At 41.4% G+C, this 20,688-nt stretch overlaps 1 non-coding gene across 1 annotated transcript; it reads left to right on the top strand.

The window, feature by feature from the left end:
• Window positions 1-565: 565 nt before the first annotated feature.
• LOC121477228 lies at window positions 566-696 on the top strand. The gene has a single exon (XR_005984152.1). It is a non-coding gene; the product is annotated as a small nucleolar RNA SNORA72 (small nucleolar RNA).
• The last annotated feature ends 19,992 nt before the right edge of the window (window positions 697-20,688 follow it).

The raw sequence follows: 20,688 nt of genomic DNA, 5'->3' as shown, positions 1-20,688 counted from the left end.
TGTCTAATATTCTGCAAATGTACTTGTAATAGTTAATAGTGGCTTCTGTGAGGCAGGTCCCATAGTTTATACCATAAATCTACTGAGAACAGATGACTGTCTCTTAAACTTTCCACTGAGCTAAGACAATGGCTATGTTGGGTTTCCAATGCTTTTCCTAATGGTAATACTTTTACCCCTGCTTGTTTGGAGAAAGTGAGGAAGGAGTATAAGATTATTCACACAGAAACAGAGATGAGGAAAATCAGATTTTGTGCACACTTGATTAAATTACAAGTTAAAGCTTGGACCCATGCCTTCTGGTTCCAAGGTGAGTGTTGTCCTCTTTTTAGTAGATTGTGTCTCTGGACAGTCTGCAAATAAATAGAAATGGAGAGGTGGACTATCGAGGAAATGTGTGATTGACTTTGGAATCGGAGGGTGCAGATGTCAACAAAGCAGGTAATTCATTTGAGAAGATCAATAAGCTTAGCAGCAGGGTTGCCATGAACACACTGAATATAACTGCCTTGTGAATACATGACAGTTGGCTATATTGTAGATTTTTTAAAACATAGAATGTACTCTGTGAATATTCTTGCTGTTCTGATTTTGTAATAATTGTGGCAGGCTAAACATTCTGTATATCAAGACCATGCATGTGTTCCTAGATCTAGTTCTTTCCCTAGTCTGGTTTTATCAATGCTGGTGATTAACCAAGTCTGATTTATATGATGCATCTTGTGTGGGAAATGTCTATTACTCTAGGTGGTATCTGATCATCCTTGAGAAATGACAGCACAGCTAGTGTAATAACTTTTAAAGATAACCATTGTTAATTTGATGATCACGAGTTGCCATTAAATGAATTATAAAACTATTGTGTTTTATTTTCTAGGGAAAAACAATAGAATGTACTCCTTTTAGTTGCGTGCAATAATGATTATTACATTATTACAAGTGATGCTTCTATACTTGTTCCCTTGGTAAAATAATTAACATATGGTTCCTCAATGTCTTTTCTAATTGATGCTGATGGAAAAGCTGACAACAGCAAGTTGTAGGAATATTGCAATACTCCATCAAAATTTCTAAGGATAGAAATGGATTATAGTGCTTTAGACATCACCATACATCCTAACGGCAATCAGTAAAAATTACCGATGCTGGACTGAATGGATGAGCCAAACAAAGCCTGGTGGTATACTGAGTGAAAGGTAGGCATGAATTTTCTGGGTGGAATGTAGGAAATGCTATTAAAAAGTTAATGTGTGAGTCCTATACACAGGTCTTGAAATGAACAAACAAGCACTTGTAGAATAATAGTAATCATGATAAATAATAATAGTAATTACTTTTATTTATTGGTGTTTATTCATCTTCCAATCCAGTCAACGGGTTCTCTTTCCTCTCTTTATAAACACTCTCCCTGGGCTTCATTATCTGCCCAAAGCCTAAATTTACCATCTGGGTAGCAATGACTCAACTCAAACAACCTTCCTGTGCCTCAGGAGTGCCTGCCCCTGCCTCTGAACACTCCAATAGCGTTTTTCACGGGACTTCTATATCAGCCATTTGAAACCATGGGTCTGAACAAGATTGGCCTAAAGAGACAAGATAAAGTAAGAAAGGTAGAAGGCTTACAGTCAACGATTAAGGAAACCCGACATTTTAAAGGCTAAGTCAATGAGGATTTTAGAAACAGAACAAACATATAATGACCAGAGAAGTAGGAGCACAATCAAGAGAGAGTGGTGTCACTGGGGAAATCCAAAAGAAGAGAGTGTTTCGTGAAGAAGGATTGCTTGGTAGGATTAAAATGTCAAATAAGATAAGGGCTGAAAATGCCTGTAGGATCAAGCAACACAAAGACCAGTAGTGAACCTGGCCAGACCTGTTTGAGTGAAATGCAATGGATGGAAATCAGATCCCTGTGGGTTGAGAAGTGAGTGGGAGCTGAGTAAGGGGAGACAGAAAGTACAGGCAACTCTCTCACCTAGAGTTATTTTAAAATCAATGATGCTATTTTCCATTTGTTCTCTTGGAGTCACAGTTAAGACAAGCTGTAAAGGATTCCATCCAGAAAGGCCTCCCATCAATCTGGAGCTAATGCTATTTCCAGCACTCAGTGAGGCTCCTGGGAACCAAACAATCTTGTTGCCAGCCCACCTGGTCTAAGATTTCCAGGAGCAGCTGGCTTGTTCCAGAGAGGTCCAAGTCCTTCAATCCATCAGAGACCTCAATCCATCAGAGACTTCCAGGCCCAGTTCTGTGAAAATTTCTAGGCCAGTTATTTTCCCCATGACTCATCCATGTTTTTCCTCCAAAGTGAAAAACGTCCTCCAGTCATCATCCTCTCCAAAATCCCAGCTCCCTGTGGCTTTGTTTCTGTCTCCCTGAACCAGATGTGATTGCTCTCCTTCTAACCTTTTCCTCTATAGTCTTCACAACCTTTACTTAATTGCAAATCACTTCATGTACACACAGATGCTTCGTCCATTTCCTGGCTGTCCCTGAAAACTTCCCTCTCAAGTGACCACATTTGGATTGGGATCCTCCTTGCTCCCTGAGTAACTTGCAGATTTTTTATTCTTCCACAGTACCTTTTGGCCACCCCCTTCTTATGGGGAGCCTCTGGGCTCACTATCAATCTTTTCATCTCAGGTGTGAAGAATCCATCCTTCATCCTAGGCTCTTAGCTCCTTTTCATCCTCAACAGACTAGGAATCTGGTAGGACCTATCATCCAAATTTCTCCCACAGTTGACCACTCCTTCTTCTGCCTTCACTGCTTTCACCCTGTCCAGGCCACCACAGTCTTTTACCTGGGCTGCTACATACAACTCATAAATCAGCTTCTGGGAGCACCTGAAGCTCTTCTGGGGGTTCAGTGGTTGAGTGTCTGCCTTTGGCTCAGGGTGTGATCCCGGGGTCCTGGGATTGAGTCCCACATCAGGCTCCCCAGAGGGAGCCTGCTTCTCCCTCTGCCTGTGTCTCTGCCTCTCATGAATAAATAAATAAAACCTTTAAAAAAATATATAAATCAGCTTCTGGTTTCTCCTCTTGCCCCCCACAGTCAATTTTCTACTCGGTTACCAAAGGAATCTCCCTAAAATAGATCACACCATTCACATCACTACTCAAAGCTCTTCTAGGGACTTTTCATCATGCTGAGACTAAATTCCAAAGCCCTCTGGGGCTGACCCTCTGCTCATCTCCCCGTTTCATCTCCTACCATGTCCCCCTTCCTCACCCTGTTCCCCCCATTCTGGAATGCTCTGACTCTCCCAAGCTCATTCCCTCCTCCTGGCCTCTGATGAGCTCCTCCAGACATCCACATGGCAGGCTCCTTCTTCCATTCAGCTTCCGTTTGCATGTCAATGCCCCAGAGAGGCCTCCGTGATCTCTTTGTCTAGAATAGTCCCTTCTTCTCCCTACCCCCAACATCACTCTCAGCTTGATGCTGTGCACACTACACAACCACAGTTATAATGTCCATTCATATTTGTGTTAGTTTCTTTCCTACATTGGAACCTAAGTGCATCGAAGAACAGTGTATGCCTGTCTTGCTCACCTCTCTCAATACCTACAGTTGAGCTCAGCACATCATATGTGCTGAAAACTAAATGTATGTTGGATAAATTAATAAACAAGCTCTTCTTCACTCACCATGTCTTAAGTCCATAAAACAAGTTATTGTGGAATCTCACTCATTGAGGTATAGACATAAAATACAAATTCTTCTCCTAAAAGTGTTATTACTGAAAAGCAGACTTTCTCAGCATGACTCACAGCTGTGTGCTCACTCTCAGGCCTTAGTAAGCTTATTCTAGTCTTATCCTTTCTAATGTTTGTCTATGATTTAAAGACCTCCTTCCTACCAGCCTGTCACTCTAGTCCCAGTGTCTTGGTCCATTCAGGTTGCTAGGACAGTATCGTGGACTGGGCTTATAAGGAACAGAAATTTATTTCTCACAGTTCTGGACACTGGAAGTCCAAGATCAGGATGCCAGCATGGTCAGGATCTACTGACAACCCTCTTCCGAGTTGCAGACTGCTGGCATTTTATATTCTCATATGGCAGAGAGCTGAGGGGAAGCAAGCTCTCTGGCAACTCTTTAGGGTGCTAATCCCATTCATGAGGGCTCTATCTAATCCTAACTACCTCCCAAAGGCCCCACCCCCAAAGCCATCCCATGGGGGGCTAGGTTTCAACATACAGATTTTTGGGAGGACAAAGCATTTAGTGATTAACACCTGGTTTAGACTGGAGGGAGGTGTGTGGCCTTTTCCCTATGTGTTCTCCCCTCTCTACTGGGCAGGAACAAGTAGAGCTTTTTGTGTGAGGGGGAAAACGAGGCAGACCTATGTGATTGACAGCTGGTATCATGGTTGTTGGCCTCTGTCTGCTTTGTTAGTCTTCTGTTTGCAAAGATGCCTCTCAGAAAGCCCAAAGGAAAAGTAACTGCTCAATAACTGGAAATTTCTCTGAACTTAAAATGTGAGGCCCTCAGTACTTTTGTACTCAGCTTTGGATCTAAATTGCAATTCTGAGAAGGAACAGAGCCCCCATGTCATTCCTTCCAGCTAATTGTCAGGAACTGTGCAACCTCTGAAACGATAAAATAAATACTCTGCTCTAACCTCAGCTCTCCAGGCTCCCAACATTCTCATCCTCTTTGACCCCCTCAAGACTTTCAGCCTCCTTATCCACCAGCCTCTGGAATCTTCCTTCATTCCCTGTCCTGCCTACACCTTATGGGTTGTTATGTCTAACCTCTTCAGAGAGCTTTTTCTGGGCTACTGCAAATACACAGCCTCCTCCTCAGCACATTTCATCCATAGTCACCACAGCTGTCAGCAATTCTGATTTTCTTGCTTCCCTACTCGTGTCTTATTTGTCTCCATAGCACAATACCACCAACAACCCTTGCCTGTTTGGTTCACCACTGTGTCACTCATGCTTAGAATAATGTTTAGCACCAGTCAGTCCCTCAGTAAATATTTGCTGAATGAATGAATACATTTCAATAACCCTCTTGCCATACCCTCATACCTTTGGCCCTAAATTCTGCCCTATCCAAAAGGCCATCTTGGTCCATCTGTCCATCTACCTTCCCTGTGCCTGCTGAGCATTGTTGGAGAAAATGGTGCAACACTTGGATTGCAGCTCCTACCCACTCCTGACAGTGATCCCCACCTTCAGCTGAGGGCAATAGCACTTCTTGTGGCCCTCAGTCATCTCTCCCCACTTCCCACAGTGTTTGCTTCAAGGCTTCCTCAGTTTCCACAGCCTTCTCACTATGGAAACGGAAGATATTAAGTGGGGTGTTCATTCATCTTCATACCATCCATTCACTTCAATATAGAATGGACTTCCCTCCTACATAAGCACATGCCCTCCCCTGGGCTTTCTCCCTCCTCAGTGACCTCCATCCATCAATTAGCCTTGCTACTGTAGTTTCAGTATCTTCTTTCTTGTTGCCTTTTTGCCATCAGTATCTAAATGTGACCATATCACTTTAGCATTGAAAACATAACCTCCCAAACTTACCATTCCCCTTATAGTTTCTTTTAGATCATTTTTTTCCAATTTTCTCTATGTATTTCCTCTAATTCCATCTGTCCTATTCACACTCTAACCCTCTATAATCTTATTACACCCCCACCACAGTAAAGAACCCTTCTTTTTCTAGGTCACTATCATATAATACTGATGGATTTAGGTACCATTAAGTGTGGACCATTGTCTAAGCTCTGTTTTTCAGGATGTGGGAGAGGCAAATGGTTTTACTTGTATTTGCACCACTAGATTTCCCATAAGGACCTGGTAGTAAGAATAATGATCTAGAATTCTCACAGAAACCAGCCAAGTAACTCCTGTTCTTATCACTTTGGTAGATTTCACAAGTTGTCCAGGCTCTATGCGTGTCTCATGAGAAGCCATGAAGTCCTCAATGTCTTAAGCTGTTACTCCAGATGTTCAGAAGTAGCTGCTGCAACTGGTTGGAGATAGATGTTTTGAGTAGCTTGGAGACAAAAATGCTGTGCAAACTCAACTGAATTTTTTTTTAAGAATTGATTTTCACACATTTGTTACATCTGCTTGGTTGGGATAGGGAGAAAAGAGGAGAGGGAAACATTTGGAAAGAGGAAGAAGGGAACTATGAAAGCTAGAGGAAGATTCATGGTGGAGGGGATCTGGAAGATGAATGCATTTTGTCTGGTTGCTATGTAGAAAATACCATGGCTGGCACATAGTGCCTTCTGCTGGCAGCATAATTTTACTAGTCTCTCCCTCCATGTTCCCTGATTTCAAAAGTAATACTACATCAAACTGCCAGCTCACTGCCTCTAGTCTGACATTTTCTTCCCCATGAATTTCTTATTGAATTCATATTCCTTCAAGTCTCAGGTCAAATCCACCTCCTCTGTGAAGCCTTCTCTGAGCTCTACATCAGCTACCCCAGTGGAATGAACTTCTCCTTCTTGCTTAGTCACTCCAGAATGATACTGCTTTTATTGAGAAGGAACATGGTTTGCTTTAGAGAAAGAACATGAGCTCTGTAGAGTCAGATAGGCCTGTGCTCATGCAGAATTGGTGATTTACTCTGTAAGATATTGGGCGAGTAGTTTAACCTCCTAGAGCCTCAGTATTTCCACCTTTGGAAAGGTGATAATACCTAAATCAGAAGGCTGTGGTGAGGATTATATGAAATAAAGAATATTGAGCTTTCTGCACGTGTTCTGTAAGGGTACCCCCACCCACTGCAACCTGCCAGGTGCTAGAGTTAGTTGTTTATCTCTCTTATTAGATAGAAAGCTTTGTGTAGGCAGGATGATGCCCTTGTCAATGTCATATCCATAGCCTAGTGGAATGTTTAGTAAGTGCCCAATAAATGTTTAACATATTAAGCCTGATTTTCTTAGTGTGTTACCTACCAGATTTTGTTCACCTGCTGGTATTTGTGGAAAGTGATATTGGTATGGAACACTGAGGTCACCCAATGGGGCTTTAGGGGCATCAATATGGGCTTGGTGAAAGTATTAAATACTTTTCCTTTATCTTCTATAACTATGATAAGGAAAATTAAATATTGAGAAATATATGAAATATTTCACCGATAAAACTTTTATGCAACTGATGTATTATTGAAAACTACATCTGAAACTAATGATGTACAATATGTTGGCAAATCAAATTTAAATAAAAAAATTAAAAAACTTTACAATCTCTTTCAATTATTGGACTCAGGAAGTTTATAGAGGGTGCCATCAAGATAAAATTAGAAAAAATAATTTTGGTCAATTTTGAAAATATTGTGTTTTTCATTTTTAAATCACTATAAAATATTTGCAGACATTGGCACAGCCCAGGTGGCTCAGCGGTTTAGTGCCGCCTTCAGCCCAGGGCCTGATCCAGGAGACCCAGGATCGAGTCCCACATCGGGCTCCCTGTGTGGAGCCTGCTTCTCCCTCTGCCTGTGTCTCTGCCTCTTTCTCTCTCTCTATCTCTCATGAATAAATAAATAAAATCTTTAAAAAATATATTTGCAGACATTAATAACTGCCAGGACACTGGTAGTCTATTCTGGAAAACACCTAACAAGTAGATCAGATTTAGTCAATGATTCTCCAAAGTTGCAGACTCTTTAAGTGAGGAAAGTGGTGCCCTAGTGGCAGGCAGACGGGAGCCAGTGCAGCAGCAGGAATTAGGGTGGCATTACCCTTCTGTGCCCAGCTCTCAGCAGGTAATCAGCAAACAACATTGTCCAAATCTTTTGACTCTCATCTGAGCCCAATTTCCTCTGCTTTACTTTAAAAGGGAACATTTGATCAATGAATGTACTTTGTTAAAATGCAGGAATGTCCTGTCAAGGTCATTGATGTGTTTTGGGCATGGCTCACGTCTATAACTCTGGGTTTCTCATTCTGGGTAGCATGTAGGTTGGCCTCAATTACTGTGCCATTCTGGAATGACTTTGAAGGATACTGTTGATTCCAAGGGACCCACTGCCTGCCAAAACCATGTTCCAGGAAAAGAGATGGAGGGAAGCAGAGAGGTACAACCTCAGGGATTGGAAAATCAGACAGACGTAGCCATCTGTTACTGCTCCCATCTAGCACTTGGGCGGCTGTTATTACAGGGCTATTTTTATAGGTGCATATTCGTGTTATGTTTGCCCTCCACCTGTCTTTCTGGGTTCATTTTGAAGCACTTGAGGCAATGCAGGGAGCCCGCTGGCTCTGTAAAACAGCAGGATGGCTCAGAGCCCTGCCTAGTAGGGGAAGATCTGTCCTGACATTCTGGTGTACTTCCACATCCAAGGATGGGAAGGGCATTTGGTGGCAGAGGTGGGAGCACAGACTCAGTGGGGGCCCAATTTGGCCAGATGAAAGACACTGAGCAGACATCTTCGATTACCTGCAAGATAATTTCAATTCCCTTATATATGCCAAACTGAAATACTTGGGGGCCATGCGAAGTCCAGTAAGGCTGAGCATAATCAGAATAAAATAAACTCGAGGTTTCTGGGTGGCTCAGTGGTTGAGTGTCTGTCTTTGGCTCAGGGCATGATCCCAGGGTCCTTGGATGGAGTCCCACATCAGGCTCCCTGCAGGGAGCCTGCTTCTCCCTTTGCCTATGTCTCTGCCTCTCTCTCTGTATCTCTCATGAATAAATAAATAAAATATTTTAAAAAGTCATTCAAAAAAGAATAAAATAAACTCACATATACATTGGCCCATAAATATTTCCACCTTCATACTCTGACCCTACAAGTCGTTGTACATAATGGGCCAAATCCCCTGGGCTTCAACAAAACTTCTTTCCTGGTTATGGCTCCCTTTTGCTTTGGAGGTTTTCACTCAGAGGGATGCTCAGATTATAAGATCTCAAGAGTCTCAAGTTTCTGTCTAGCACAGATTTTTATCATTTGTTTATGTTCTTCTTGTATTAGATGTAACACAATTATCGAATATCTACCACAAACCCAGCACTCTGGCAGGTGTGGACAGAGCTGGATAAAATGGCTGAGTGGAGAAACAGACACTTAAGGCCAGTTCATTCTGTGGTGTGTGCCATAACAAAGACAGTGGAAACCATGAAAAGAGAGAGGACAATTCTAAAATCAGCCTGAACTGCCAGAGGAGCATCCTGTAAGAGGTCATGCTTATGCCTGAATTGCTGTCTCCAGGAATAGGTAAATGTTAGGTGGCTGAAGGACTTGCAGAGAATAAAACTGTTGTCCAAGCAAATGGAAAGCACTTGCAAAGGTCCTGAGGTATGAAACACTCTGGCCCATTGAAGGTGGAACAGCATATGCAAAGATCTGGAGTTATGAAACTGTCTGACCCAAACAGGCAGTTTTATATGGCTAGAGAACAAGTGGTATAGCACAAGGAAGGGCAGGTGAGCCAGGGGATGCAGGTAAGTCCTAGACCACAAAGGATCTCATGTAACAAACCAGGACTTTCTTATGAAGGCAATGGAGAGCTGGTAAATAGTGTGAGCAGGTGGTGGCATGGTTTCATTTGAATTTGAGAGCAATCAATTTGGTGGCAACAAGCAGATAAACTGAAGAGCATTGAATTTGAGGCAAGATGACCAAGAGATAATGAGGGCCTGGATTGTAAAGGTGGTAGCAGGGATGGAGAAGAGAAGGTTTTGAGAAATATTTAGGGAAGGCAGTATAGATAGGAATTAGTGCCTGCTAGATCAGGGACAAGGATGACTTCAAGTTTCTATTTAGGGAAATTAGTGGGTGGTGTTATTAAGGGAGATATGAATTCAGTGGAAGAGGATATGGAATGGGGAGGGACACCTTGAGTTGGAATTGCCCAATGAATATTTCTTAAATTCTATTTACTGCATGAACCACCTCACTGTTCAGAGTGGGCCTGGAATTTTGTATTTTTGAGAACTGACTCCTGACCCGCTCTTCTGTTCTCTGTCTTCCTGCTCTTCCACATGAACCCACTAATCCCCTGGGGCCCTTTCCATTCCTCCACCTTGTCTGTGAGTACTTTTCTTTTGAGGCCTGTTTGAAAGCTCTCCATCCTTATATGGCTTTCCTTGATAACCAATCTAGCGTTAACGTCCCCTGAGCAATTCCTTGTGGCATTGCATGTTATTCTATGTCTACGTCCTATCTTGTTTGACAGATAGGGGCTGACATGATGGGGGTGGTCATGTGTAGGTGAGGTGAATATGGTTGGCTGAAGGGAGAGTAGTCCATATCAGAGGGTCCTGGAGGTTGCTGAGTATCTGTTTGCAACATGAGATCAAAGTAGTGATGTGACTTGATGGGATGAGCATTGGGTGTTATACTATATGTTGGTAAATTGAATTTAAATTTTAAAAAATTAAACAAACAACAAAGAAATCCAAAGTAGTGATGTGGGCTGGCCTGTGCAGGTGGGGAAACTCATTCATTATTCACATTGGTCCTCTTGTTCTGGCAGCAGCACTCTCCATGCTTTGGATCTTGCTTTTACAAGGAGTCTGGATCTTTGCTTTTGGTGTGGGGTATGACTTATGCCTACAAAGGGAGAACCAGAAGATATCTTCTTTCCCTCAGTCAGCTGACTGCCCCTGACTTTATCCAAGGACACACTTCTTCACATGGCTATATTCCTTTTATTTCTCTGTTCCTGAAAAGGTAAGGCGGAGCAATCTGGAAGCCCATCTTGGTACTCAGAAAATTGAGGCCTCTTGCTCATCAAGTCCTCCTTCCAGTAGGGGGCAGTGCTGCACTGCCACAGGATGACCAGCCTCTTGGTTTGGCTGCTGAGAGTGGTTACCATGGTTCTCCCATCCTCCATCAGCTGCAATTTTCACCTGTGCATTTGACCTTGTTAACAATATATGAGACTCTGGAGAGTTAATATATAACTATGTCAGGTTATATCTACTTTTAAGGGCAGAGACGTTGCCATATCCCTTTAGTACCTAGCATTTGGCATATAATAGATGCTCAATAAATGTATGCTGTTATAAGGATATTTGCCTAGGTAGATTTTCTTGAAACAATCATTAACAATATTTTATATAGACACACATATAGTACAATCCTGTTTTCATTTTGTTGTTGTTGTTTTTCAGTACCTATTGTGTGTTGGGCATTATTCCAGGCACTTTCTCTGTTATCCTTAATCCTCTCAACACTTTCATTAAGTGGGTTCATCCTGGTTTGTTTTTTGTTTGTGTGTTTTGGTTTGGTTTTTTGAGAGAGAGAGAGAGAGAGAGAGAGAGAGAGAGAGAGATTGAGCACTGAGTGCAAGCAGGGTGGCAAAGGGAGAGAGAGAATTTCAATCAGGCTCCATGCCTAGTGCAGAGCCTAGGTCTCACAAACTTGAGATCATGACCTGAGTCAAAATCAAGAGTTGGGCACTTAACTGACTAAGCCACCCAGGCGCCCCAATTTATCCTGTTTTAGCCATGTATTTATTGAGACTTCATGAGGTTAAATTACCTGTGTCTTGATGTGAGGTTTGAATATAGGTTTATTTTTAGCCATGTTCATGATCTTTCACCAGCTCATTCTTGCCAGCAAATATATTTGACAATAAAGTCTGTATGTAAGTCAGCACCATTATATTCTCCTTGGGTCTGTTTGGCTCTATGTATGTTTCCTACCATATGGATCCTGAGGACCGCATGTATGTATGTGCATGCACACACACATACACACACACACACACTCTTTCCTCTGCTTCTCACTCACTCATACCCTACGCTCCACCAGGAATGGGACCCTTACTCATCCATAAGATGTTCAGAGCTTTCTTTCCTCTCTGCTTTTTTATTTGTGCATGCCATTCGCTCTCATTAGAGTTTTTGGTTATTTAACAGTCCTAAGAAGAAATGCTCATTAATGTGTGGAATGTTAATAAATTGCTTTTTTGCTAGAGTTAAATAGTCCAGCTATTTTTGAAGAAAAGAATGTTAGCTCTCTAATACAAATCAGTTGAGTTTGCAATTTCCTTCCCTGATATGTTAGTCTTTATATTTCTCCTTCATTCCCCCCGCCTTCAATATTTTCCTTTTGCATCTGTTGGGACTTGAATATTGGGGTTTCCCTGGCGACTCCTTACTATAAAATACTGAGCCATTTTATCGTAGGACTGGGTAAATACTGTGACTTATTGTGGTAAGATCAATTTAATGGCAAGGAAATGCTTATGTTCCAAGACCAATAATTACAACCCATTCCTCACCGGCTTCCCTGCTTCTAGCATGGCTCCCCTGCAGTCAATCCTTCATGCAGCTGCCAGATTCATTTTTCTCACCTGCTGCTCTGACAGTGTCACCCCTCTCATCAAACCCCTATTGTGGCTTGCTATTACCCTTTATGTCCATCCATACCCAAAGCTGTGCCCTTAACTTCAAGACCCTGACTCTCTCGAGTCTCCCAACAGCACCTACCCAGTGTGCTGTTGTGGATGCATTCACATTAGCCCTAGCACCAGTCCTCAATATGTACATAAACCACTGGGAGCATGCCAATGGGTTTTGAATGGATTTCTGAATGCTGCTCCCTTTGCTTCAAAATTTCTTCCCAAGACTCCCAGCCTCTAACCCTACTCTTTGTCAAGGATTATCTGCTGAGATTTCTCTTCTTTCTCAAAGTCTTTTTCAGCTAATAGAATAAATATATTGTACTCTGTATATTTCATTGTTCTTGAATATAGTAAAACACATATAAAACTTAGCATCTTAACCAGTTTTAAGTGTATAGTTACTAGTGTTAAGTAGATTCACATTGTCATGCAGTGAATCTTTAGAACTCTTCATCTTGCAAAACTGAAACTCCGCACCCATTACACAACAATTCCCTATTCCTTCTCTACCCTCAACCTCTGGCAAACACTGTTCCACTTTCTGACTCTATGAATTTGACAATTCTAGATATTTCATGTAAGTGGAATCATACAGTCTTGGTCCTTTTGTGTCTGGCCTATTTCACTGAGCATAATGTCCTCAAGCTTCATCTGTGATGTAGCATGTGTCAGAATGTCCTCCCTTTTTAAGGCTAGATAATATTCTAGTGGTATATGGATACACCCCACGTTCTCTTCATCTGTTAATGGACATTTGGTTTGCTTGATTGCTTCCATCTTTTGGCTGCTGTGATTAGTGCTGCTGTGAACATGGGTGTACAAATATCTCTTTGAGAATCTGCTTTTAATTCTTTTGGGTAGATACCCATCTGGATACATCTTTAAACTTAAAACATAGTTTTCAATATTTGCTTAAAGTGGGTTTAAGTAGAATAAGACAAAAGCAACCATGTAGTACTTTCTACTGATTTGTAGTAAAGGATTTGCTAATATTAAGATAGGGTGTCTCTGCTCCGGAACCTAAGGGTAATAAATGAATATTTCACAATGAACCGTGAGTGGTACTTTCAGATGCAGCAGGAAAGATGCTACTCTGAAAAATTGTGGAGTGTGATGAGCCGAGTAAGCAACCTGAAGTAACTCTACTTTAGGTTTTCAGTGTTTTAGCTCTTAGTTTTCATTTTTATGTCACTTATCATAGTTTTGTGATGTCAAAATAATGTTTGTGGTAGAAAACAGGGGAAGCACAGAAATGTGTGTGTAGCCAGTTCACCAGGTGAAAAGTATACATCCCTCTCCTTGCCAAGAGAACCACCCCAGGCCTCTGGCTGCCTCCCCAACCCCGTGAGGGTTGCTGCAGGTGCAGAGAGAGCCCCAGGGAATGGGGCCAGAGCACTGTGAGTTATGGGGATTCCTTTTGTGTCTCTGACGCGGGATCTCTGCCAATGTGGCTCCTGCCCAATCTGTTCACACCAGATTTTACCTTTGACTTTTAGTCCTTTGAGGACAAAAGGAGACTGGAAAGAGGACTCCAAGGAAAACTGCACCAAGGGTAAAGATTGTCCTATGAGACCCAGGAACAGAGCTGGCTCATGGCCCCCTTCTCTCTTTCAGCCAGGAGACCACTTGAGGCCATGCTTCAGAGGCCTTTGCATGTAGAGACCAAATTTCCAAAGTCTTCTCTGGTCACAGGTAAGCTTCAGCACTTGTGCCATAGCTCTTTGTCCTTGACCTTGTCCCTGTCTCAAGATACTTCTCCCCAGGTGTGCCTGCAGGTGCATGGCCTTGGGCTCTTATGTACTCCCAGCATGTATGCCATTGCATGGGTCATGTGGATGCCCTCCTGGTCCCACAAGATTTGTCCCACATTCCCCAGTGAGGCTAGCCTTGTGTAGCTCAGATTTTAAAAAATGAAAACACTTCAAGGAGTACATTGCAATTTCGCACTGCAGTATTCTTTCTTTAGCTGCCCCTATAAAGATGCTAATATAGACCTATTTCTTGAGATGAGTTTGTTATGAAAGAGAAGATTAGTATAACACATTTCAAGAAAAGTCCTCCCTTCTTGTTTGCTTACTATTTCTTATATCTTCTGGCTCTGACAGCAAATTCAACAGAAAAGGAGCTGATCTCTCCACTTCTAACAGTGCCATGGAATTTCTCACAGTAAAGACAATCTGAAAAACCTAATTGATATTTGCTTAAAGAGCAAATTGGAGGCACCATTTTCATTTGAAAGTTAAGGTCTCCTTGGGATTAAATTGGAAATCCAGGCTTCCTTCATTTTCGGCCCACTTCCCTTCTCTCTCTCTCCAGGACTTTAATTCTTGTCATCTCACCTTCCCACATAATCCCCAGCCTCCATATGCCATCCATTTTCCTGGACTTTTTATTTGGGATCAGGATTTAGAATTGGCCCACATCCTTACTGTTATTCAAAGCAGGTTGAAGAAAATGAAAATAATAAAGGGATTCCAATCCCTTACGAGTCAGCAGTTTTGCAGAACAGACCCCTTGCTTCTCTTTAAAATGGGGCCAGATGTACATTGTTAGGAAACTATTGAAAAAAATGCCGTATAGATTCTTTATGACCTACACTCACCCAAAGAATCAAGATATGTTTTTCACTACTATATATTATTTTCCATCATAATTTCTTGTGGTGGCTTTTAACTGACAGGGCCACAGCTTTTGACATAAACTCATTAAACTGAATGAGGAGACCACAGGAGAGGGTCTCAATGTGGCTGATGTTATACTCTGGCCAGAGGAGGGGGACCTGTGCTGCATCCTGCTTATCCTTTTAAGTCTCTGAGCTCTAGAATCAACGAGACCTTGCTTGGTAGAAGTTACCTGCGCTTTTTCTGTGGTCATCCAAAGTATGTGTGTCCCCTGCTGAGTAGCTCAGGTACCTTACATATTGCATCCTTCCTAATGTCCCATTTGTAATAGAGTAAAGTTAGAGCTAAGCCAGACTGTGTGTGTGTATGTGAATATAAATAAAATCCATTCTCACCACTACCAAGAAACTATCTATTGTTGTCCTCCTTTAAGAGATATAAAAACTGAAGGTCACTGATATGATGTAGTAATTAGTGTGGCATCTCATATTAAGAGACAAAGCTGGGATTTGTGCTAGAACTCTCCACTGCAAAGCTGGTGCTCTCGCCATCCATATCATGCTATTGCCTTTGGTTGTAAAAACAATGATTATCAATCAATCTCTCACCCCACTATTTTTTCTCAAATAATGTCTGGCTGATAATAGTGGCCCAACAGTTGTTAATTCCATTCCTTTCATTTCCTCCCTCTCCTATCTGGCCAATTTTCTTTGTTGAAAGCATTCACAGACTATCAAAATTCCCCAAACAGTTCAAACCAGTTCTGTGTATGAGCAGAATATAGAATCTGTCATAATGTTGGCCACCCCCAAAATTATGTTTTTATACACTGTGCTTTTCAAATTGGGGCCAATCAACTTGTCATTCACTGAAATGTTTTCAGCAGAGATTATGCTGATGCACAGGGATACATATGTCACATTTATAGGAAAAGTTTTAAAATATCATTCCACTGGCATCAATTCATTGTTAACCAGACACAAGGTTATTTAGATGCATTGAGTGTGGCTTTTTTGGATCACTCAGCTACTTATGATTTTCCCCAGGCTTTAAAAAAAATTATGCAACAGGGATATATAAAAAATAAAATTGCATCCTTCTGATAAAGTAGGGAAAATGATTAAATGTACTATAGACATTAGAGAAATGGTGCCATATTCAATCAATTACAAAGTCTATTTGTTAAGGTCCATCTTGCACAAAGTTGCATCTTGTGAGGGGTTTCTGCTATTTGAAATAGCAGAAGTTGGACAAGGAGCCCCTCGATTGAGAACCCCCTTAAGTAAAATGCAGGGTGACTAGTTATTTTTCTTGGAAATGAGGCCAGTGCAGATTTGAGGGCAGCAGGAGGGTACTGAAGATTCAACCTGACCATGTGTTTCTCATCCTGGAAAAGTCCAAGTGATGGATGTGGGAAGGACATCAAGCTGGGGTAGCACCGGGAGTTCGGGTCTCAGCCAAACAGTGTCTCCTGAAGTCCAGAATTATAGTCCAACAGCATTCTTGACATCTCCTCCTAGGGGAGCTTCTTTTACTCAGCTCTCCTAGAACCAACCTCCTGTCTCTCCTCCCCAGATCTGTCTCCTTAGTATTATTTTCCTCAATGCTTGACAATGCCATGCTTCTAGGTGCTTAGGCCAAAAAATTTACAGTTACCCCCGATTCCTTTCATTCTCTTACACTACACATCTGACCCTTCAACATCTTCTGTTGGCTTTGTCTTCACAATATATCCAGATTCTGGTCCTTGTCACTACCTCCATTGCCAATACCTTGGTCTCAGCCACCATCATCTACAATAACCTTTTGCTGGCTTTCCTGTCTCATCCTTGTCCTGGATAGGTTATTGTCAATCCAGCAGCTTTGTTACAATCAAAACCAGATTATTCTCCTCCTCTTTCAAAGGTTTCTACTGGTTCCTCATCTCTCTCACAGGAAAAGCCATAGTCCTTCTCATGATCTATGTACAAGGCTCCACGGTCTCCTCTCTATTTCCCTCTGGCTATCTCCCCACCTCCCTGTGCTCCAGCCCCAGACGCTCCCTTGCTCCTGGTCTCAGTGACAGACTCAATGCCGATCTGAGTCTGGATTCATTACTGATGTTCCATCGAGTAGTTCCTCAACTAGTATCTTTTGACCTGATTCTAAAAATCATCTCAATACCTTCTGGAGAAAATGTAACTCATCCATCCAATTTATCGGTGAGATGAATCAACTCTACTTCCAAACTATGTGCTAATGTTTTTTGTTTTGTTTTGTTTTTTTGTTTTTTGTTTTTGGTCATTTTCACTGCCTACCATCCCCTACCCTTGCCAATATTATTTATTTCTGGGTTAGTGCTTTCCAGCTCTATCTTTTCTCTCTCCTTGGACTCACCTCCCAGAGATATTTGTACGGCTGATTCCCTTACCTCCTTTCAAGTATTTACTCAAATATTTTCTTCTCAAGGAGGCCTATCTTGACTACTCTACTTGAAATTACAACCAGTATATTTTTGTATCAGAATGTAAATTCCATGAAAGCAGACATCATTGTCTTTTGTTCTTAAATCAATGTATCCTAAGAGCATAGAAACTAGACATGTATCCTAAGAGTTATCTGGCAATAGTAGGCACTCATTGCATATTACTTAAATGAATGATTAAGCCAGAAAGCCCTAGTTTTAGACCTGGATTTGATATTGTGGGACGTTAGGCAAGATACTCCAATCTCTTAAAGTCTGGACTTTTCACTCATGGAGAAACTATGGTTTGCAACTCCTACTTCATGACTTGATGGCAACTCTCAGATTTCCAGGAAAACATTTAAAAATACAGACATCACTATGCAGTTGTGATACGGCTAAAGGGTAGAAGATGCAGAGGTTGTGGATGGCACAAGTGGGCTCACACCCAGCCCCGGAGCTGCCTTGGCTGCCAGCCCACATGCTCCGTAGTGCTCCTCTGGAGAATTATCATTGCAATCTTTTCAAATGCCAGCTCAGGGCTTATGTGGAGCTGCAGTCTAACTGAACCAGGAAAATTTGGACCATGGGAAGACTAGGCAGCTGCAGTGTTTACATACTCTTAGTAAAAAAGCCATTGCTATGGAGCCTTTCCACTTTGCTTTTCATGTATAGCATTCTGAGAGTGACTGGCCAGAGTGATATTGCTCAATCCTGGCAGTATTGAAAGTCACATCTCAAGTTATGTGCTTTGTGACTCAACTCTGGGTTAATAATTGTGCTCTGAAGTTCAAAAATACTGCTACCTGGAGTTTACAATTTTTTTAAAATTTATTTATGATAGTCACAGAGAGAGAGAGAGGCAGAGACACAGGCGGAGGGAGAAGCAGGCTCCATGCACTGGGAGCCTGATATGGGATTTGATCCCGGGTCTCCAGGATCGCGCCCTGGGCCAAAGGCAGGCGCCAAACCGCTGCGCCACCCAGGGATCCCCAATTTTTTAAGTTTAAGTAAGTTCTTTATGAAACATACTTGCGTCAGAATTGTTTCACATTTCCTAAAACTGATGATTTGTAATTACAGCAGATTAACTGGTGCATAGAATTTTAAGAATCCTATTTTAAAGAGTTCTTGCTCATTTTTAATGGGTTTCCTACCTTTAGGTATTGTGTTATAGGCCTTTATACATCCTAAGATTTGTAAGCAGCTTAAAAATGAAATTTTTAATTTTTACTGATAAAAGTAGTAAGACATTTAGCCATATATCTAAGACTTTTCTAGAAAGTAGAGAAATGATTTTGCTCATTCTTCTTGGGGACTCCTAGAACTGTTTGGGATATGTTTTAGGGTGGCTGAAGTTTCTACAATTGTTAGTGGAGATGGAGGCAAAATATTTTGATCATAGTATATTCACAGTGTTGTACAGCTATCACCACCATCTGTCTCCAAAAATGAAACTCTGTACCCATGAAACAACTCCCATTCCCTCTTCCTCCAGTCCCTGGCAACCATTATTCTACTCTCTGTCTATGCATTTGACTATTCTAGCTACCTCATATAAGTGGAATTGTACTATATTTGTCCTTTCCTCTGACTTATTTTACTTAGTGTAAATGTTTTTAAGGTTTACCCAGGTTGTAGCATGCATCAGAACTATATTCTTCTTAATGGATGAATGATATTCCATTGTATGGATATACCAAATCTTGTTCATTCATCTGTTGATGAACACTTGAGTTACTTCCAGTTTTTGGCTATTGTAATTAATGCTGCTGTGAACATGGGTGTATAATATCTGTTTGGGTCCCTGCTTTAAATTCTCTTGGGTATATACACAGAAGTAGAAGAACATGTGGACAATCTATGCTTAATTTTGTTTGATTTTTTTGTTTGTTTGTTTTAAGGAACTACCGTGTTCTCGCCAGCTTTTAAATAAAATTTCATTATTGCTTGCTAATAACATTTAATTCTCCTCATCCTCCAAGGAGTGCTTGACCTCTGTCTTCCCACTTCCCAGGGTGATTATAAAGTAGAAGGAGGATCATGGATTGAGAGAATTAAATGATGGGAAGAAATTGGAAAGTGTCCCTACTTGTCCAGTTAAGCTCTTGATGTCCTTTTGTGGTGGAGAATGCAGATAATGAGCAAAGGCAAGCAGAAATAAAGCCAAGAACTAAGGCAATCTCCACAATAAGAAATCTGGGGTAGGAGAGAGGAGGTGAGTGTCAGCAACTTGGCAAAGGAGAGGCACTGGCAACGGTTGCAGCATTTACAGAAGACACGGAGGAAGGAAGCTTTTAAGAAGTGTTCCTGCTGTGGGTTGTGAGTTGTAACTGCTAATTGTTCTTAAATAGACTTAAAGTTTGGAATTCCTCTTACATTTTTTTCTCAGCTGCTGAGTTGGGTCCTGACATCTGATTCTCTGCAGAGAGTCACATAAAGCCCCAAGATACATCAGATTTACACCTGAATTGGCCAAAGTAGCTCAAATTTCTGCTATTAGAGTAGCTTAATCCCTCATAATTACTAAATGAAAAAAGAAAAAAAATCGTTTAGAAGCAAGGTAATAAGGTAATAATATAATATTAATTCTTTTTTTCTTGGGCCTTCAGGCTACAACCTTTTATTTAAAATAAATGTAGCTTTGAGAAAATCCTGGTAGCATAGGCTTTCAGCTCACTTTAACTGGACTTGTGCACTTGAATATTCATAAGTATGAATTGTAAACTCAAATCAGGATAGCTTTTAAGAGGAGACTGACTATAGACAATGTCACCCGTTATTTGGAAAAAAACAATATGTTGTGTGGGATGGAATGAAGTTCTGGTAACAAAATTTTCCTAACCCTAAATTGGGCTGTGTTCTGACACATGGTCTGATAAGGCAAAATATTTTAAATCAGTAGAGTCCTGGAAAACCCAGGACATATGGCAGCCTTAGTTTTGGTACTAAAATAGGATCCCTTACTCAGACAGGACTTTTTTCAGCAAATTAAACAGCAGAACCCCACGGCATTTATGGTTTCCTTGACTTATTGGTTCAGTCACTTCTTTGCAAGGTATAGACCCCCTTCAGTATATGTTTCCAGTCTCTCCTTTGAGTCTACCCTCTCTCGAGGTCTTCCCTCCACCCATCCAAAACTGCTCAGTTTTACTGTATGTGTCATGCTGTTCACACACTTTTGCAAGTATTTGTTCCTCTCTATGGAATACCTTTCCCTGCATTCTTTGCCCAGATAGTATCTGCTGATTTCTTTAGACTTAGTTTAAGTGTCATCTTCTAGGGGAAGATGTCTTTTGCTACT

This window comes from Vulpes lagopus, chromosome 16 (assembly GCF_018345385.1).
Source record: "Vulpes lagopus strain Blue_001 chromosome 16, ASM1834538v1, whole genome shotgun sequence".
Taxonomy (NCBI): domain Eukaryota; kingdom Metazoa; phylum Chordata; class Mammalia; order Carnivora; family Canidae; genus Vulpes; species Vulpes lagopus.
The sequence above is the reverse complement of the archived record's forward strand: the minus strand, read 5'-3'. Positions and strand labels throughout refer to the sequence as shown.